The 22,653-nt window shown below is 43.7% G+C and overlaps 1 protein-coding gene across 2 annotated transcripts in view; it reads right to left on the bottom strand.

Moving 5' to 3' along the window:
• LOC311320628 (tumor protein p53-inducible protein 11-like) overlaps window positions 1-19,918 on the bottom strand; it is a 50,861-nt gene extending 30,943 nt beyond the window's left edge. Inside the window, exons 1-2 of one of the 2 annotated variants that reach the window (XM_084452426.1) lie at window positions 19,798-19,881; window positions 13,992-14,115 (exon numbers count right to left, since the gene is read on the bottom strand). The gene's annotated coding sequence lies outside the window, so the exon portion shown is untranslated. Of the gene's footprint in view, window positions 1-13,991; window positions 14,116-19,797 lie in introns of both variants that reach the window. The other variant, XM_084452427.1, reaches the window with a different exon arrangement.
• Window positions 19,919-22,653: the final 2,735 nt, after the last annotated feature.

The following is a 22,653-nucleotide window of genomic DNA, read 5'->3' as shown; positions in this document are numbered from 1 at the left end:
TTTGCTCGGCGGAATTGAGGGAATGATGCTTCGTTTTGAATCAATCTTAATATTTTACATTGCTGTGTGTTTATTTTACACTAATAGATGTAGTAACCGTTGTATAAAAGCAATAAACCACTCGAGGCCGTTTGTTATAGTGATTTTATAACAGCTAGGGGGCGTTGTTAGGCACGACGCGAAGCGGAGTTTATTGCTTAAACTACATGCTCCAGACATTTGAGCGTCTGGTCCTCTTAATGCTCCTTTACTGTGGACAGCAGAGGCATTACAGCCTCTCGCCTCCCTGCTACGGAAGGGGTGGTGCTCCATTCCTGAAAAACTCTTATCAGTTTATCACGGCTAGTGTTGCACGGTGTATCGATCCTAGGAAAGTACCGCGATACTCTGTCGTCAAAAACGGTACAATACCAAATTTAAAGTATCGATACTTTAAGAAAGACAGTGTTTTAATAAGAGCCGTATATATTGAGTTGCGTTCATGTGACAGTGAAGCCGTGTTTGTTTGTAGGATAATAGCGCTCTGCTTCTCTCTCCCAAGACCCCAGAGTCGCGGGGCAGTATGTGTGTGTGTGTGAAGGTGTGCGTGCTCTCTCTCTCTCCTCGCTCTGTCACTCTGCAGAGAGCAGCGCAACAGTTTTCCCCCTCATATGCAAGCAGCATGTTCGAGAGGACGGTAGCTAACCTGAGATGGCTACAAACAAACAAATGTACAAATGTCGACCGTCCACAGCTTGTAGATAAAGCTGATGCACGCAGCGAAATCTGGCATATTTTGCTTACAGAGCCGACAGTGAGGGCAGGCCCACGGACATTACAAAGCCCATCTGTAAACGATGCTACAAATCTATACAAACCAAGGGAGCCAATATGACCAACCTGGCAAAGCATCTTGCAGCCAGACATGCTGACTTACACAAACAATTCAAAGAGCGGCAGGTTAGCGAATGTGATAGAAGATAAGACACACACAGCAGCAACACCAGTACTGTAACTGAATACAACCGAAGGATATTTAGCCTACCTTATGTTTGAATGTATGAATGCACAATACATTTATTGCACCAGATGATAGCTAGAGAAGCTAATTTTCATCCGTAGCATGAGACTTTTAGCTAGCATAGCTGCAGCCTAGCTGCAAGCCTAGCTCTCTGCCTAGAGCACGTGTGACAAAAAAAATCAATACCTGCTCCGACCTCCTAGAGCGAGAGAACTGTTAACCGTGAGACCATTATCTCTTCTGATAATTTGGAATAGCAAAAATGCTTCAATAGGCCTGGGATGATTAATAATAATACGCTTTTCTATATATATATATATAAGTATATATAAGTTCTTCTGATTATTTCACAGTTTGCAACAACATAGGCATAATTTATTGATTTCTCCCCACACAGACAAACAGATGCCAGCACAATCCCAAACCACCCAGTCGAGGCAGCCTTCCCTTCCAGCTCTGTTTGAAAGCTACAGGAAATATGATAAAGACTCAAAGATGCAAAAAGACTGAACAGAGCACTAAAGAAGGCCAACAATTTAAAGTTCCATGTTCTATCATCTATTATTCCATTACTTTTCCTTATTTTTTTTATTTTCACCGTGGTATCGTTTCGGTATCGGTATCAAGATATTTTGGGCAGGTATCGTATCGAAGTCATAATTTTAGTATCGTGACAACACTCATCACGGCGCCTCATGATATTTTACAGCGCCATCCACGGAATCTAGGTTTCCATAAGAGATGCAAAAATCCCAAGTTTATGCCTGCTCGTTAAACTGGAGGTGATGTACAGTACAGTCTCTGTGAATGTGTTTATTCTGTCCAGCATCATCATCATTATCTGAGTCACCCCCATCACCCACACCACCACTATCACCACCCCCACTACCACCCCATCATCACCCTCATCACTACCACTATCACCAACACTATCACTATTACCACCCACCTTTCACCCCCACCATCACCACCACTATCACCACCCCATCATCACCACTATTACCACCCCCTCATCATCATCACCACCCCTTCACCACCACGATCACCACTCCATCTCTACCAATATCACCACCCCATCATCACCACCACTATCACCACCCCTTCACCACCACTATCACCACCCCATCTCAAAGAGTGTTATAACCTACACGACAGAAGAATGCTGTGTTCTTATGCTCTACCTAGTTGCTAGGCAGAAAGTGTTCAATTGGCTCGGCCTCTGGAGTGTCTCTCCATCAAAAGCATTAATTAGCCTATAAGGTCAGACACAATGACTTGCCGGGTCTGTCTGTCTGTCTTGAGTTAGTTGCACTTGGATCCCGAGGGATCTGCCTGTACAACCAGACAAGTGTCAGAGCCTGGTCTGGTAGAGAAGCTACCAGTTGGATACTGTGTATCATGGAGCTTTGAGGTGTGTCACTGGCTGTGGATCCCTCACTCATCATTGTATGTTGTATTTTAAAGTTAATTGACCTGCTCTTTCTATACGATGGCTAACTCACTGGTATGTTTTTATTTATAAACCCATTTTGGGCAGACTCCCCTGTTATTTAGCTGTGTATTTAAGCCAAAAACCTAGCTCTCGTGGGTTGCGATCCCAGGACTCTATCACAATGACTGCTCCTAGAGTTCGGACTGAGATGGGCAAAAAGGCTTTTATGTACTCTGCCCCCTCAACATGGAACACTTTACAAAACACGCTTGAACTCCAGGACAGAATCACTCTAAATGAATTCAAAAGTGCTGTAAAGGCTATAGAAACCAAATCTATTGGTAGTTTTAATTGTTAACTGATCGTCATATGAACTATTACTGATTTAACACTTTGAGCTAGTCTTGTTAACATTTGTTGTCATTGTTGTTGCGGTTGTTATTGTTGTTTTTTGTTGTCATTGTGTATCGTAACCTTTGTTTAGTTGTGTATCGTAACCTTTATGTCTTTTTTTTTTCAGGAAACTGCTTTTGGCCAAACCACATTATGAAAGCAATAAAAACAGCATTGTGTTTTATGGTGTTGGGTTTGGTCATCTGCTGAATGTTAATGCCTCCTGGAGAAAGTGTGGGTGAACGCGGTCGGCGTCAGATTTCCCCTTTCCCCCTATTCCAGCCACCCAGAAGAATCCATCTCGCATCCTTCTCTTTTGATTAGCTTGCAGCAGTGCCGGCCTTATGCGTTCGTCCTGTTGTCATTGCTTCTGTGTTCCCTCGGTGCCGAGGCAGGTGGCGAGTCGTTGAACTATCAATGGTTACACCAACCTGCCTGAGCGCTTTACTACACAAAACACAGACACACACATCGGCATGCGCGCGCACGCGCACGCGCACGCGCACACGCACACGCACACACACACACACACACACACACACACACACACACACACACACACACACCCCCTCTTGCTATTCGGCCCCTGTGATTGGTTTGCCCAACACTTTATAGGGGAGGAGACAAGCTGGTCAAGGCAGAGAGTGATTGGTAAGCAAAGGCAGGAGGACATGGTGATTCCAGGACCCATTGACCGCCACTGGAGGTTTGTTCCTGATGTCTGCATTCCTCAAAATGCGCTAGAGGGCAAAATACATTTTGTGGTGTTTTTTTTTCCTATTTTCCTTTTTTCATATTATGAAAATTGAAGTTGCAATGAACCCACTCAATACAACAAACAACAGTTTTAGGATCACTAAATAGTCATATTGTGTCGTAGAAATCCATGTCCTGTGAGAAGTGTCCATGTCCTGCGATTGCTCCAGTATTCTTGCACTTTGCCTTCAGCACTAGATTATGCTCTTAGTCACTTGTTTTAGAAAGTAGATGCACTTGTGAGTTCTGGCAAGTAGTAGTACATTGGCTTTTCCTACATTAAATGCAATTATTGTTAGTCGCTTTGGATAAAAGCGTCTGCTAAATGACTAATGTAATGTAAAGTGTGAACAGCTCTGAATCTTTGAAGCCCTTTTTCTCTGCTTAGTGATTTCAGGTGTACCAACATTCACAGAAGCATATCTTCTTCAGATATTTGCAGATTTCAATGCATGGCACATCATTTGAAAGCTTACCATGTACAATACACTTCCATAATTTGTAAAAACTAAAAAATGACCTTGGCAGACATCAGGACCACGCATGAATGAGCGGCAACATAGTACACACAACACACACACACATCTTCATCGGTTGCAGTTGGAATGTGTTCCACTATCCTCTTCCAGGGGCAGCCAGGAGCAGTAGGCAGCCCTAATCAGTGGCGACCGGGGACCAAGTCCAAGTTCCCAGTCCATGTCCCTGGAGGACTGGAGAGCGACCTGTTCTTCTGCATGTTTTTATATTGGGGTTCTTGGGAGGAAACCTTTGTAAACATGGGGAGAACCTGCACAACTACACAACGCCGCCAGTGCTGACAGTGTCCCAAGCATAATCTAAGATACTTAATGAGAGAGGTCAGAGGAGATTGGCCAGACTCGTTCAAGCGAACATTACACATTAATGTCATTTAGCAGATGCTTTTATCTAAAGCGACTACAATACTGCAATTGCATTTAACGTAGGCAGTCAGTGTACTACTACCTGCCAGAATTCACAAATGTCCTATCTGAACAAGTGGCTAAGAGCAAAATATAGTGCCAAGGCATGCCAAGTGCATGAGTATCAAAGTATAAATAACAAATGCCACAAATTCTCAAATAACAGCTGTTTACAACAGTGGTATGCAGAAGAGCATGAAGAATTAGGGGTATTTTGGAGGCCCAAAGGGGGTCTTCCTAGCCAATACTAGATGTACCTAATAAAGTGACTACTGATGCATGGTAGCAATAGCTGTGCTCTGAGTACCAGGCAAAGCTAGACATGTAAACAAAGCATATTTCGACAGGAACACGTCCCACCAGTGTGGTTAGCTATGGTATTGACAACAGCAGAGAAATCAGAGCAGAGAGGGAATTCTACACATCCTCTGAGATTCCGTTACATCCCTTCACGTAAATGTTGCACGCACAAACGCACACACGCACAGCCCGTAGCTCCTAGGCTGAGGAACTTTGAGATAAACAAACTCTACACGGCACGCATTTGACTTTTGCGCTTCATCAAAAGTATGAGCTCAGCCTGTGGCAGAAAACCTTTCGGCTGTCAATATTAGCACTGACTCCCATACTTCCCTCAGACTGTGTGTGTGTGTGTGTGTGTGTGTGTGTGAGAGTGTGTGTATAAGGGTCAGAAACATACAGAGAGAGGGAGGTGAGAGAGAGAGCATCAATTAGTGCAGTTTTTTATTGCAATATCTAACTGTCCTACACAGTTGCTATCCATTTTGATGGGCTTAGGGCAATGTAGACATTGACCAGTCATACTGTACCATCACATATAGCCGGACCATCACGTCTGAGTGACAACTCCACAGCTGAGCTCACTATTCAGGTTCCTACAGAACAAAGGCCCTAAGGGAACAAATGAGTTTACACAGAAACAAAGGACAAAATCAGCTCCATGCAGTTTCCAAGCACACATACTGTACGCTCACGCATGCACGAAGGCTCGCACATACACACGCACACACACGTACACGCACACACACAATACCCAGGAGGTATCAGGGAGAATATTTTCTGAAGGGGTTTCTTTAGGGGTAATTGGATGATGCACACACGCACGCACGCACACACGCACACACACAGACAGACCGACAGACTGAAAAATTGCTGTTGAAATCATCCCCAGAGGGCGGATTCATAATCAGGTTCATTCAGATTCCACTACTTCCAGGTACCTGTAGGTGAAGTATCTCCTCCGGGCAAAGATTTTGTTTTACTCCAACCTATCACTGCATAGTTTACATTCAGTAAAAGAAGAATGTCCTAACAACCAAGATATTAAGATGCCATATAGACTTGCGTGTTCTATTGACGGCAACAAACTCAGCCTGGGGGTATAAGTGGGCAGAGTTAAAAGGCTTCATGGTTTTAATATCAGTTCTATCGCCGGAGCGTCAAATTAAAGGAGAAATCAAGTCTATGATTTTGTAGCCTCTAAACACATGTAATATATGTCTTGTCCACAAAACGTCTCCAACTCCTCCAGAATATTGCTGGCAGAGTCCTTACTAGAACCAAAAGAAGCACACGTATCACTCCCATTCTCAAATCGCTGCATTGGCTTCCAGTCAAACACAGAATAGATTTTGTAATGCTTACAGTTTTTAAAGCCCTAAATGGTTCAGGACCCAGTTACATCCTGGACATGCTCAAACCTTACAACCCTAGCAGATTGCTTAGATCCCTGGGCACAGGTCAACTTATTGTGCCAAGGATCAAAACAAAATATGGTGAGGCAGCATTTTGCTTCTGTGCCGCACAAAGCTGGAACCTACTTCCCTTAGAAGTCAGGCACACTCCAAAAACCCTATCAAAGGCCAAGATTAGAAGGGATTTAAAGATGTAATTGGTCATTTTAAATGGGCCTACTTTATCTTTTGATCTATTTGAACGGACTGCATCGATCAATGCAATGACTCTTTCCATTTTTTTCAGTTTTACCCTTTTCATCAATAAAACATCATTTTTACAACCACGTCTCATTGATTGGGAAGGCATTTAGAGCTGCCGGTCTATTAGCCTACATTCGGACTCAGAGGATGACATAACTCTGTCTGGTTTATTGAGAAACAATTTCAGGCTGCATGTAGTCTAGATTATTACATTATGGTTAGGCTATAGCCTACACTTTATGGTAGACTGCCCTCTCGCTCGCTAAGCAGGCTGTTTTGTTCTTCGCAGAAGCCTATAGCCTAGGCTACACATTAAAAAAAAAAAAAATTATAGAGGCCTAGAAGGAATCAGAATATGTGGAAATTTAATTTTAGCCTATTTTAATACAATTCAAATTGTGCTTGGAGGGAATTATTTTCAACGGACATTATGACCTGAGCATGATGCCAACACTAGCCTAACTGATGAAGTCGTGGCCTTCAACTTTGCATGATTTGCATTTGCATTTGTTTTTAATGTTACTAAAAGCATATATATATATATATTCTTACTGTCATGTGCTTTAAATCAAGGCTGAAAACGTCGCTCTTTTCACAGGCCTTTGAATAATCATTTAATTCAACTGTATTTTATTTTTAAGTTTAGATATTATTATAGCATGTGCTCCTACTTTTATTATTTTATTGTTTTTGTTGTTGTCATTTTATCCATTTATCTTGTTTTATCTTACTTTATTGTTTTTATCTAATTTTATAGTTTTTTTCAATTTTACCATTGTACTGCTTGTATTGATTGATTTTATTGTATTATTCAATTCCATTGTACTGTTTTATTATCACTGTGAAGCACTTTGAATTACATTCACTTGTACGAAACTGTGCTATATAAACGAAACTGTGCTATATAAATAAAGCTGACCTGACTTAACTTGACTTGTTTACAATGAACTTAAACCAAGCCAGAAAATGTCATTATTTTTAGTAATAAGTTCAATAAAGTGAATGTGGTGGTTACAGGGGCTGTTATTTTGAAAGACTCAATTGGCCAGCTTGCATTGCGTGAAACTGAGCTATTGGGAGGAGTTGGAATTTGGCAGAACAACAGCGGTAGCCATCATTATCTCTCGAGTAAACATTCAGACAGAACATTTGTTAGACCCTGTATCTAGATATATTTGCTATTGGAGAAAAACACAGACAATACAAAAATACTGTGCAATTTGTGGAATCAAGGATTTACCTGCACCGGTGGGAGTGAGTTTCCATCGGTTGCTGGAACACCGTGTAGGAGAGTATGGACATGATAAATCTCACTGCAATGTTGGTGACGCCTGATAACGATCTTGCAGGCTGTGACATCCTGTTCTCCCCACGCCCTGCTACCATTAACCCAGGCACATTCCGATGCAGACGCCTCAACAGCAGACTCACACAGTGAGACAAAGAAAATGACAGTCTTAGCCTTGTTTCTTTAATAAAGTGAAATTGCTTTATCCCAACCATGTGATGCAGCCACCACAAGAATAATCCCTGGGAATAAAGTTTGGTCGTTGATGCATTGTATTTGTAACCAGGTGTTACTGATTCTATGCTGCTAAATTCACCTAACCATGTTTGGTATCAATCTGAAGCTAAAATCATGAATCAGTTGATTATGGGGGGGAAATGTAGTATGTTGAAATCATAACTGGGATATTTGATGATTCCAGACCCCTAAGGGAACCTTGGCTTTTATGACGGGAGCGGGGGTCACTCTGGGTGATCAAGTCACCAATCGTGCCTGTCTAGACAAACCAAGCCCCCAGGATCAGCTTGGCGCATTGAAGCCATCATGGGCTTCCTGGCCAAGCTCGGTATTGCAAGTCACGTGACCCAAGACCCTTATCTCCCATGATTTGTGGATTATGATAAATAGGGCTAGAAAAGGAAATTAAAAATGTTCTGGGTTTCAGCAGCATCAGAGACCAATCTAATCAGTATAAACTTTTCACTCAATTTGTTTTTTGTTTTTTTGAAGCCACCAATACCTGTATCGAGCACGTTTTAGAAATATACTGTGAACGAGCCTCGGGGACGCTGGGCGCGCATTCATGAGTCCTGCGAACTCGGCAGAAAACATGTCACCATGGGAAGACCCGCCCTATTCTACCTCTGATTGGATAGTTTTAAGGAAGTAATACTTAATGATGTCGGATAACTTTTGTTATTAGCAAACAATCTGCTATATAAGTTATCATGACGTGGTTACTTTAGGAAATCGTTGGAAAAGATCTAGAGGGGCAGTGGGTCAATGTTGCATAACTTGTTCAATGCCGTCTCCAGTTTATAATATACCTCCATGATGCAAACAGGACACGTCTCATATCCTGGTCTACTCAAGTAGAGATCAGAGAGGAACTCTCGCTCCTAACTCTCCAGTAACTCTCAAGTTCGCTCAGGGTCTGTGTTCCTTCAAGTAACACGTAACCCAGAAACTGAACTCTAACCTCCGCGAACATCAACGTTCACGCAACGCTACCATCACTGTTTCAAAGGGAGCGCAGGCGCGCTGCCCCCTTCATCGAACCGAGCAAACATCACATCACGTGCCTCTTCCATTCTTCGAGCTGACAACACCTCCGGACATCTCGCTTCCAAACACACTCCCGTAAGGTTGCATCCAGCATTCTATTTTGATGTGGTATGATGCCAAGTGTTGTTTAAGCCTATACAACGGTTAGTTCTCGTTCTTGATTCTGATTGGCTGGAAGCCGTGTTAAAATACTTTGCAACACACACCTGGGACCGCATATCATTCCATTTTCAGTATTAATGCTCCTCCCATTTGATCCAATGCATTGTAGTTGTTGCTGTTGCTTGGCAACCCATTTGTTAGGTGAACTATTTTGCTCGGCGGAATTGAGGGAATGATGCTTTGTTTTGAATAAATGTTAATATTTTACATTGATGTTTGTCTATTTTACACTAATAGCTGTAGTAACCGTTGTATAAAACAATAAACCACTCGAGGCCGTGTGTTATAGTGATTTTATAACAGCTATGGGGCTTTTAGGCACTCCACTTCGCGTCGTGCCTAACAACGCCCCCTAGCTGTTATAAAATCAGTATAACACACGGCCTCGAGTGGTTTATTGCTTAATTATACAACGGTTAGTACTGGTTCTTGATTCTGATTGGCTGGAAGCCGTGTTAAAATACTTTGTAACACACACCTGGGACCGCATATCATTCCATTTTCAGTACTAATGCGCCTCCCATTTGATCCAGTGCATTGTAGTTGTTGTTGTTGCTTGGCAACCCATTTGTTAGGGGAACTATTTTGCTCAGCGGAATTGAGGGAATGATGCTTCGTTTTGAATAAATGTAAATATTTTACATTGCAGTGTGTCTATTTTACACTAATAGCTGTAGTAACCATTGTATAAAAGCAATAAACCACTCGAGGCCGTATGTTATAGTGATTTTATAACAGCTAGGGCCGCTTCGCGTCGTGCCTAACAACGCCCCTTAGCTGCGGTATAATCCTAAATTATACCTAGTCATAGTCATAGTTCTAACCCTAGAACACGCTACAACCACAAAAAGTCAAAAGAACTCAGGTAAATGAAACATCTGTGCGTCGGTTGTCATCTTTTGTGAGTGTATGCGATCGCATATTTTTGGTTTTGTTGAACTAACTTTATAGGGTAGGCTAGAGCTAGAGGGTTAGCATGGTGCACCCGCCTCGAGTCCCCGTCCTCCTAGAGGTTTTTTTTCCATCCGTCCGTCCGATGTTTGTTAATGCAAAATCTCGGGAACGCATTGATGGAATTTCTTCCCCTTTGGTAGAAATGTTCACTGGCACTCAAGGATGAACTGCTTAGATCGTGGGGGTCAAAGGTCAAAGTTCAAGGTCACTGTGACCTCACAAAATGTGTTTTTGGCCTGATGACCACAATATCTCAAAGGCTTAACGGAATTTGTTCATATTTGGATAAAATGTCCAGTTGGACTCAAGGATTAACTTATTACATTGTGGGGGTCAAAGGTCAAGGGTTACTGACCTCACAAAAGGTGTTTTTGGCCTGCTTAACACGATATCTCAAGAACGGCTTGACAGAATTTGTACATATTTGGCCAAATGTCCAGTTGGACTTAATTAGATTAATTGGATTTGATTTTGGTATTCAAATGTCAAAGGTCAAGGTCATCGTGACATCACAAAAGGCACTAGCACGCTAACGCTAGCTAGCTAACGCTAATCCTAATGATAATGCTAGCTAGTTAACACTAATTCTAACACTAATGCTACCTTTAGCTAGCTAGCATTAGCATTAGCATTAGTGTAAGCATTAGCATTAGAGTTAGCATTAGCGTTAGCGTTAGCTAGCTAGCATTAGCGTTAGGTTAGGTTAGCAGTTAGATAGGGTTAGGGTTAGTTAGGTTAACTGCAACTTGCATTGGGCGGAGGCCAACGCTACATGGTTTTTCTAGTTCTTTATTGTTTGGTGGTTGTCTAGTTGTTGAGCCTAATGTTGTTCTAGGGTGGAATTCTCCTTTAAGTGGGCTCTAGTGGGTAGATGAAGGAACACGACGTCAGCGGGGATCAGTCCCGGCTATTTCTGCTACAGACAGAAGGAGCGCTCCGTGGTAACGGCAATCCTAACATAACTTGCACACCAGATACACACATTAGGAAGGACACATGCACACCAGAACACACACACAATGCCATGCTGGCTCACACACACACACACACACACACACACACACACACACACACACACACACACACACACAAAACACGCCTGGGCGGTCATGCGTACGCATGCACGCACACACACTATTTGTACTATAAACTGGCTGTGTGACAGATCTGGGTTGCAGAGTTGTCCCCTTCATCTTTTAAGTAGTCATGTTGGTGACAAGAATTGTGATGATGATGTACAAGTATGCAAATATAATGTATACATTTGCATGCATTCTTGTCACATCTTTTCAGATTTGTTACATAAAAGGACTAGGATTTAACATGGTGACTCATCAAACACCTACAGTATCATATTTGCCAGAATAATGTAGTACGTTGCATTTACATAACACAAGACATCAGTAGCACATTAGGTTGCCTGTAGCATCAAACACCAACCCATTGAAACCCAACGATCGACAACCTGCAGCACAGGCAACACTGCAATTATTGCGTTTAAAGGTTTGTGCAATTATTTTGGACTGGGTGGCTGACTTCCTGCATGTAGCGCTCACATCAGCGTCACAGCTCAACGGTACGCCAGGCAGTCAAGCCTGCAATGGCGGACTGGCCATCGGGACGAATCCCGTTGGGCCGGTCCTCATGTGTGCCGGTGTGGGCCGGCCTGGTTGCTGTGAGTGAGATATTCAGAGGGGATATTCCCGGCGCTAACTGACCCGACCTGCTGTAAGTGGCCGTAAATGCCCCCCCCCCCCCGCTCAACAAATCACACGAGCACCCCCCCCCCCCCCCCCACGCGCTCAACAACTTGCCGGCTGGTCGCAAGATCAGTGAGCTGACTGGGGCTACATTGCCCGAACTGAATTATTTCCCCAGTCTGCCCCTGCATGCCTGCGTCCCAGAACAGAGCAGCGCCACGGGCTCACTCCATCCGAGCAGAACGCCGATAATTCCTGGGCCCTGGTTGCCCCAACCAGAAGAAAGCGACCACTAACGTGAACATCAGCTGCATCGTAAACAGTAAACATGGCTCCTTATCTCTATAATGACAGGAAACTAAGGCTATAAAAAGACATGGCATGGGTCTGTTCAGTTTGGAGAACAACAGGGTGGTACTTGGCAGGCCGGGGCTGGTCAACCCATTGGAATTTATTGAAAGAATAGATCCTCTTGAGATGCAGTGTCTCATTTTCGAGACGGTCCGAAAACACAAACACAAAATTATAAAGACATACAAATGTCTATTTGTGAATGCACTTTAGTTTGGCATGTAAAGTATTAATTTTATTTTATTTTGATGCTCTTACTTGAAAGTAACCATTCCCTGACTTGGGAAAGCAGTTCAGGCATGAGAGACCGGCCTATGAGGAGAATGGTTGAGGGTTCATACTGTATCTAAATGTTTGATGTTTCTCCTCAGGATTTACCTCAGGGGTAAAACCCTGGGGTTGTACACAACTGGGATCTGCTCATAGTCTGGTGCTCCAGAAGGCTACCACAGACACAGAAAACACTTTCAGGGAACTAAACACCCATTACTACACCAGAGTCGGTTTTGTATCACATAAAAGGGTTTGCAACCTCCCCAGTCAAATTGAGACGGACTCCTTCCAATCTTCTACATCCACTAAAAGTCTTTCCTGACCTCTGCACTTCTGAAAGCTTTTCCTTTCCAATGCTTGAGTGGCTTACAACATGTAACACTTCCGTTTTACACAATACAAACAGCCTTTGCCAAAAGACTGTTACTGGAATGAGTCACAGTACATCTCAGGAGGCACCATCCCTAAAACTGGACCCGTCTGGGGTCAGGTCTGTGTGAGGGGGACAGAACATGGGCATTCAGGGGGACAGATTTCTTAATGTCTTAATTAAATCAGTCAAGGATGGGAAACGGCCAGTGAGTGTGCTGCTGCCAGGGATTACTGCCACAACTTCCTCCACAGGGATGTCTGGGTGATGACTGGGTCTGTCAACACAGAGATAAAGCTACTGACCTGTGACCCTGTCCCTGGCCGTCACTGAACACAGGTTGACCGTCTGCACTCACAGAGGAACACACAGACACAGGGGAGATGAGAGAGAGAGAAAGAGAGGATGAAGGAGAAGGGGAGAGGGAGGCAGAGAGAGAGACAGAGAGGGAGAGGAGAGAGGGAGGGAGAGGAGAGAGGGAGATGAAGACAGGGGGAGAGAGAGGGAGAGAGAGAGGAAGAGAGAGAGAGGGAAAGAGAGGTGACCAAATGTGTTATATATTTCAGTTCCCTATTCCACAGACTCCTATAACAGGTTACAGGGAGCTTGGACAACAAAACAACGTCATTGACTTCAAAATGAGCTTCTAACACTTACTGGACAGCCAGGAAAAACCTAACAGGTCTGGCCTGATTAATGTGTGAATGCCTCGGAGGAGACGTGAAAGGAAGCTTTGTCGAAGTGGTCGGGGGGGAAATGTGACACCATGTCATAAAGTGTGCACGCACGCACGTACACACACACACACACACACACACACACACACACACACACACACACACGCACGCACGCACGCACGCACGCACGCACGCGCACGCACACGCACACACACACACACACACACGCGGTCCAAATGCCTTCTGGCTCCAAACAACTGCTCCCTTCATGCTATCGGGGAAAACAGAGACTAGCCTGCCAATGCTTTATTGGAAGTAAATAAAGACTCATTCACTGTCATTTGACCACAGATAGACATAGCAGATAAACATGCCATGTGCCGCGCTGTGCTAGGAGGAGCAGAGAGAGAGAGAGAGAGAGAGAGAGGAAACAGGAAAGACAGCTGTCTTACGTCTGAGCAGTTGCGTGAGTGGATAAGGGTGTGTGGGGTGGGGTCCACGCCTAGCTCCTAAACCCGGTCAACGAAGACACTCTTCTCAAACCAGATATCCTGCCGTGTTCTCTTGAGATAAGGCCTGCAGAGAGCAAGGGTAGAATATGACTGACCACATGCACTGAATAGTATATGTGAATATAAGTCAGCAAAAACACTCATGATTTTAAACCAGAGTATATTTAGGCAGAGATCTGATTTCTAGGGATGTACACTATGGACAAAAGTATTGGAACACCTACACATTACACCTACAGGAGCTTTCATGACATCCCATTCTAAATGCATAGGCATCAATATGGAGTTGGTCCCCCCTTTGCAGCTATAACAGCTTCTACTCTTCTGGGAAGGCTTTCAACAAGATTTTGGAGTGTGCCTTTTTTGTGTGTGGCATTTTTGCCAATTTATCCATAAGAGCATTTGTGAGGTCAGACACTGATGTTGGACGAGAGGGCCTAGCTCGTAATTTTCACCTCACCATTCACCTCCATTCATTTGGAGGTTTTTACGCTAAAACTACCAGACTGCTTTTCATGAAACTCGGTGGAGGGGTGAGCATGGGTGAATTTAGAACCCATTCAATTTTGCTGTGCACAGAGCCACGAAATGTATTCAGGGGCGGAGGTCTGTGCTCTCTGAGCACCATTTCTAGTTCTTTACTCTGAACTGTACATTCTCGTTTGCTGTAACACCCAAATCCCCTCCCCTTCCCCGGCGCTTATTAAAGATCTTATCTTATCTTAGTTTACAGCTGGGACAGTTAAAAATATATTACAGCTTAACCATCTGGCCCAGGGAGGACAGCACATACTGCATACATCCTCATAAAAAATGCATCAGATTAGAAATGCTGAACACACTGAACACCAGGGAAAGAGAACGAAGCGTTATCTGAAAGCACCTGCGAGCAGCTTCACTCTTCTCATCTGGTCCATGGGAAGACCACAGGCAGAAGCACATATGCTTTGAAAATCCCCCAGGTCGTTATTAAAACCCACGGTGGCCCCTGCCGTTACAACAGACGGGGAGGAAATTAATGAGGAAGCCTTCCTCCTCCCCGGACCAGGATGCTACTGTATACCCCGAGATCCTTTGAGGATGGTACTGGAAGATATACAGTAGGCGAGGAGAGGAGTACAGTACACAGCTATTTAAAGACTTCCCCTTAAGCTACAGTACTGTATATAGTGTTGTGAAGTTTAACCCTGAGCAGCAAGACGGAGGTTGTTGCATAGCAGAGGAGGGCGGCTGGAGGATTCAGAGAACGGAACGATCCGGAAGCAGCAGGATCATTTTCGCCTGAGCTCAGCGCAGATTATGGAGTCACCATCGGCCTGTGTCACCCAGCCAGCCAGTGTGTAGTGGGGCTGGGGGAGCCGCCCGAGGCTGTGCCATCTGTCCGCATCACTGCCTCGTCAGAATGTCCGCGGAGAGAGACCAGCCCACCGAAAGCTCAACTATCCACTGCTGCTGCTGCAGCACTTTCAAAGGCGTGTCTCCCCATCTGCTCCTTCGACTATCCCTGCGTCAAACCATTACACGCTCCACCAGGACAAAGCTATTTCCAAACCATCACCAGCACAGAGTAGGAGTTCATAGTCTCTATCCGGCTAACTGTTCCGTGTGACAAACATTTAGACTGGCAACAACAGCCGGTTAAGCTTCCCAGAAGCATTCAGCGTTCACAAGTCTCACAGATTAGTGTTTGTAATCGAACGGAAGATGCAGACACCTTGACTGCCACTGTGTCGTCCCTCGACCTACACTTCTGTTGTGGGACATGACGTTATTCCCACCTTTGTCTGAATGGCCGTCAGGCAATTGAGATGCCAACCACTTATAGCAGGAGAGCATGATCACAGTGTTGGCTGAGGTGCCTGACTGTACTGTATGCTGCTGTCAGAGGCACTCATGAGAAGGACCATCCACAAGTGGCCGCCTAATTGAGCACTCGACAGGTACTGTAGCAGAGCATATATACCCATTCCACTGTGGCCTTGTTAACCGCTCTTGACGGCGCCAAGATGAATCAGCTGGACGCGACGACCAAAGCAAAGCCTCCGCGCCGCTAACCGGGATCTCGGGGTCAACGTCGGGCAGCGCAGTACGGCCGCCCCTGGCCATCGAGACGCTTGATCACAGTCCTGCCTCCCCTGCGCCGTCATGCTTTCCTTCTCTAAACGGCCACCTGTTGTGGCTTCATCTCTGGAGAAAGAAGAACAAGCTCTTTCTCCCTTCCTCCTCTTTCCCTCGTATCCTCCGTCTTCCTGTCCTTTGTCTGATGAAATGCCCCCCGCCCACAGAGCCATACGTCACCCGACTCCTGTTCAGGGCATGATTAGAAAGAAGTGGAGGCACTGCTGCTATGGTAATTATGCTTTAATTATGAAAAACACAAACCGAGCCATACAGCCGTTTACACGGCTGCACCTTGGAGAAGGAATGGCGAGGTAGGCTACGCTATCCCTCCGTGTTGCCTTGCGCTTATCTGTGACAAAACGGTGGCTTCGGGCCACTGTTGAGCAGCTGGAATGCCAACGGCAGCCCCCTCAGCCACTCAGCAAGCTTTAGCTGGCCTTTGTTCATGGGAATGTTGTTTACACCGTTCAGACTGTTGCCATGTGTGACGAGAGGTCAAATATTGTGTTATTTTGGCTAAGTAGACCGGAGGATCCCACTGCTCCTAGTTGCCCCTGGAGGACAGCTTGGATGGGATAAATAAACGGCATAAAGTCTGGGGAGTCAAACAAGCCGAACAAGCTGGTGAGGAGGGCTGACTCTGTCGTGGGATGACAACTAAGTCTATCCTAGACAACCCCTCCCATCCCCTCCATGACGCTCCTTTGTGCCAGCAGCCATCAGACAACAGTGCCTAAGCGTTCTGTGTGTCATGGATGTGTGCACGTATGTATGTATGTATGTATACATGGGTATTACAAGATATACCTAGACAGCCTGGATGTAGTGTACAGTATGTACCAATATATATATATATATATATATATATATATATATATATAATACTGCTCAAAAAATTAAGGGAACACTTACTCACACTTAATCACATCCAGCCTTCAATGTGTTAATGCTTTTGGTTTCCATTGACCATCATTCTGTTCTCGGCAAATTGCACAATGTAATCAAATGGTTATTTAATTCATGGAGATCCGCTATGATGACTGATGACTTACTCCTACACTTGTAGGGGTGGGGGAAAAAATCGATTCTCATCAGAATCGCGATTTTTTGTTTTATGATTTTTAAATCAATTTTTTTATTCAAAAATAGTTTTTTTCCTTATTAAAATGCTACATTTCAGTCCATGTTAAAAAGTTACCGCTTTTCTCCAGCAGAGGGCGAAATGTCTTTGGTGAAGCTGAAGGTGTAAGGTGAAAGAGAAGAATGGCGGACAATGTGAGAAGAAAATGCACGGAGTTAAGACCTCCACCATCCAACTTCAAGTCGTCTGGTGTTAAAAAAGCAAACAAAAAATTGCAATAATCTGCAATATCGAATCTCAATACTGTAAGATTAAGAATCGCAATTTAAATCGAATCGGCACCCAAAAAATCGTAAAAAATCGAATCGGCAGAAAAACATATCGTCCCAGCCCTATATACTTGTATAGCTATGTATATTCTTATACAGACTGAATGTATGCAAGTTACATATCTTGTATATTGTGTACTCCTACAGTAGAGTATAGTTACAGTATATATATCTATTCAGATTGAATGTATGCAGGTGTATATATATATATATATATATATATATATTTATATTTATATATCCCTATTGTATTCTATACTGCAGTACTGTACATATGGATGTACATAGTCCCTGATATTTCTTTTTTATGATACTACCCCCTTATCTAGTGTATTTTTCATTTCATCTAGTGTTATTTTTTCTTTCCAGCCTTGCTTTAATTTATACTGCTGAAACGCCAAATTTCCCCCTGGGGATGGATCTATCTATCTATCTATCTATTTCTGTGTCTGTGTTGTGTGTGTTGCCGCTCATGTGTGTGTAATTATGTGTGTCACTGCCGTGTGGTTGATTAAAAGACCCCTTGAGGTCCTGTAATTAGTAATTACTTGAGCCATAACAATCTTTACTATATACTGTACGCCCCAAAACCGCAGTCAATTGATTATTTTATGTTCATTATATTCGGACAGTCAAGGATCTGCAAAGATTTCAGAGAGTAAATGGTAAATTGACTGCACTTAGCACTTTTATCCAAAGTGCTTTACAATCATTCACCCATTCACACGCACATTCACACACCAATTACCAAGCAAGGTGCTAGCCTGCTCATTGGCTGCAATTTGGGGTTCAGTGTCTTGCCCAAAGACACTTCAGCATGTGGACAGGAGAAGCCGGGATTCGGAGCCGCCTACGATCTTTGGACGACCTACTCTACATCCAAAGCCATAGCCGCCCACAGTGGTGTGGTTGTCGATAACTGAAATGTCACATCTTCACCAAACCCAAGCAAGGCTTTACACAGCCACATAATAGAGGTTCCCAAGGAGCACAGACAGAGGTCCTGTAAGGCAACCAACTGGTTCCTAGTCTATGTGTCGACAGGCGCTCAGATGGAGTGATGGACCGCTGACATTAATTAGAAAAGCCATCCATCTCCAGCTCTAATAATAATCTTCAGCTCTACAGAATAAGACTTCCTGAAAAAGTAGTTGAATTAGGTCTCCACCTACACGTAGCCTATAGCCACACACACACACACACACACACACACACACACACACACACACACACACACACACACACACACACACGTCATTGCCCCTCCTCTCTTCCACCGTCTGCAGGTGGGGTTATAACGTGTAATTTGGTTCCCCTTTTTAAAAGGCATGCTCTGTTTTTCCACATTTGTAGTCTTTAAGAATGCATATGTCTAAAGTTAAGTACTCATTCTACTATATCAAGTTTAGCAGACTTAAGAATGTGTTGTGTGCAAGTTTAGACCAGCAAAACGCATCTCAAGTGCATTGTGCATAGACGCAGTAACAACATCTCTAACAGATGAAATGACTGACCTACAACAAGAAGACCAACTTTCCTCTCCTCACTGCTGCAGTGTGCAACTGTGTGGGGTGCAGGAATTACCATTTTTAACTAAGATGTCAGTATATTTAGGTCTCAGGTCTAAAACTGTCTGCTTGTGTATTGAAATAACTTGTCTGCTTGTGTATTGAAATAACTATGATTATCAAAAAAGTGAATGGCTCACCAAATACTAGTCTATTTTACCTTTCATATAAACCATATAAACTGTCGAAAAAAGCACTCCTGACTATCAGTGTTCGGCGATTGACAAACGTGAAAAAGCAACTGTAGCACATTAAAGGTTCAGAGTGCTACATTTCTCAAGCAACTGGAAGGCAACTGTTTGTCAGTGCGCGGCACATGTAGTCACGGCTACTCCAGGCAGCATAAATTATAATCGTTTCAAATTGCATGCGCTATTTTTAGTAGGCTAGATATGCCAGCAGAGAGTTGTTGTCTTAAATTTCTGAATATAATCATTTTCATGAATTACCAAAGTTCTGCCATGAGACGAACCAGAGAATATAGGAATTCCATTTGCAAACACAGGATGTTTTACCGTAATTCCGTAATACTTTCAAGAAAAATCGGACGGAAATGTAGGACGCAAGCAGCTCTTGCGAGAGAAAAATACATGAAATGCAAATAAATGTTGAACGGAATAAAATACTAAACGTATATGTGCACTTACAGTATGCTCCTGAGCAGGTGACAATCCCAAGAGTTCCTTCGCTCGTTGCCTCTGTGAACAGCAGTCAACGAGTGGGTAGATAGGCTACGACTGGAGATTTACATTGCTGTGCTCAATGGGTTTGCAAACAGTGAAGGAGTCAAGGGAATCCGACGGGTGTATGCACTTACCGTAATGTGAAGAGCGCACGTAACAGCGCAGAGAAAACTAATTTGTACCGTAATATATAGAATACCCTACTCTTTACCATCAAACAATGCTCAAGGCAGCCTACTACATATAGATATTCATCACATTAGCATGTATGCTGTTAATGAAGAGGCTAGAAAACCACACTACCAAGTAGACTACATTCTGTAAGCTTGTGGACAAACCTGCTATATGGTTTAAGTGATATCAATAATGACCTAGATGTGGTTTCTGTAGCCTACAGTGACATATAAACACCATTAATATATCTTCAGCATTCGTCGACCAATCTGACTTTAGTATCACAGCCAATGCGTCAGGATAATTAATGTAGCGAGAAACTGAAAAAGATTAGATGGGTTTAGACTATGACTCACAATCCAAGTCTGTGTCACTACTCATGTGTAGTGTAGAAAGGCACAGTGCAGCCAGAGAGGCTTGTTATCAACACACATCCATCCAGCCTTGTCCAAACCCGTTAGCTAATCCTACTGTTTGAGACACCTTCCCACACACACTCTCCCTCACACTGCACAGCTGTGAAAAACATATGGGTTCCTATTCCAGTTTGGTGGGAGAACCCGGCCTGGTGAGCTTCCCTCTCCTAATCCTCACACACACTGGCATTAAATGGATTAATTATGTGCTCTACTTGGTGGTGAACTATAACAGCCTAGAGAGATTCAGACTGGGAGCCTGAACTCCTCCATCTTATAGACGAGAGCCATTGGTGGGGACCGGGTTTGGTATTCGAGCCTAGCTGTGAATTTGTTGGTGGGGACTGGGTTTGGTAATAGAGCCTAGTTGTCAGAATCAGAAATGTTTATTGCCATGTAGTTTACAACATACTAGGATTTGTGAATGTCAGTGGGGAGTGGGGACAATGTTTGTAGATGTGAAAACATGTATTGGTGACAGGGTTTGTGGTATTAGAGCCTAGCTGTGAATATGTTTGTTGGGGATAGGGTTTGTGGTATTAGAGGCTATTTGTGAATATGTTGGTGGAGACAGGGTTTGGTATAGAACCTAATTGTAAATATGCTGGTGGAGACAGGGTTTGGTATAGAACCTCACTGTAAATATGCTGGTGGAGACAGGGTTTGGTATAGAACCTAACTGTAAATATGCTGGTGGGGACAGGGTTTGTGGTATTAGAGGCTAGTTGTGAATATGTTGGTTCATTTAAAGAGCTGAAGGCGCTGCTGCTGGTGGAAGAGGGAAACTGTTATCATTTGTCACAACAGGAAGAATGTGGGGACTGAGAGGAGACGGGGACTTCCTGTGTGAGCGAGAGAGACAGCCAGTCATCGGTGAGCTGGGACAGTACCAGGTGATAAGTTGGGTGGGTAGAACCAGGTGATAAGTTGGGTGGGTAGTACCAGGTGATAAGTTGGGTGGGTAGTACCAGGTGATAAGTTGGGCCGGTACCAGGTGATAAGTTGGGCCGGTACCAGGTGATAAGTTGGGCAGGTAGTACCAGGTGATAAGTTGGGCAGGTAGTACCAGGTGATAAGTTGGGCAGGTAGTACCAGGTGATCAGTTGGGCAGGTAGTACCAATTGATAAGTTGGGCAGGTAATGGCAGGTGATAAGTTGGGCAGGTAGTACCAATTGATAAGTTGGGCAGGTAATGGCAGGTGATAAGTTGGGCAGGTAGTGCCAGGTGATAAGTTGGGCAGGTATCAGGTGATAAGTTGGGCAGGTAGTACCAGGTGATAAGTTGGGCAGGTAGTACCAGGTGATAAGTTGGGCAGGTAGTACCAGGTGATCAGTTGGGCAGGTAGTACCAATTGATAAGTTGGGCAGGTAATGGCAGGTGATAAGTTGGGCAGGTAGTACCAATTGATAAGTTGGGCAGGTATCAGGTGATAAGTTGGGCAGGTAGTACCAGGTGATAAGTTGGGCAGGTAGTACCAGGTGATAAGTTGGGCAGGTAGTACCAGGTGATAAGTTGGGCAGGTAGTACCAGGTGATAAGTTGGGCAGGTAGTACCAGGTGATAAGTTGGGCAGGTAGTACCAATTGATAAGGTTGTGAACAGTGAATTGCATGAGGACAGGAGGAAACAAAAGTGTGAAAGTTTTTTCTTGGAAGGATAAGGATTCATTTTAGCAATGTTTCTTAAAGTCGCACAGAAATGAAAAAAGCATTCTGTCCCATTTTGGTTCACATAATTGGTCATAGTGTTCACCATTCAACGATGTATGCCAAAAAAATAAAAAATAAAAAAATAAATCTACTTTTGTTGTAATCTCATATCAAAGTATATAATTTCTTACTTCCTGGAAAACGGTAGGTCACGTGCAATTACGACAACAGGTACCGTCAATCGAAGCTATCCTTCTATCGAATCTGTCTAAAGGTCTTAAAACCCGTCCACTTGTCAATGTTCCAATCATATTCCTCTAAACATTATGTCCACCCTCATAGCTTGTTTGCGTCGGAAATATGTCAAACTACGGAAGTTAGATGATCTCAAACGTCCGTTTCTGTGCGACTTTAATTGCAAGAAACAGGATTGTACCACTTTCTTTACATGCGGCTCAAAGTTCATTTTTTGTGTGTACATTTTAGGTTTTTAGAGGCTGGCTTAACATTTGCTGCTAATGGACTAGTACACTGCTGTGTTTTTTTCAGATGTGGCATATAATGAGGAGAGAGGTGATATC

This window comes from Borostomias antarcticus (genome assembly GCF_949987555.1).
Source record: "Borostomias antarcticus genome assembly, chromosome: 18".
NCBI lineage: Eukaryota > Metazoa > Chordata > Actinopteri > Stomiiformes > Stomiidae > Borostomias > Borostomias antarcticus.
The sequence above is the reverse complement of the archived record's forward strand: the minus strand, read 5'-3'. Positions and strand labels throughout refer to the sequence as shown.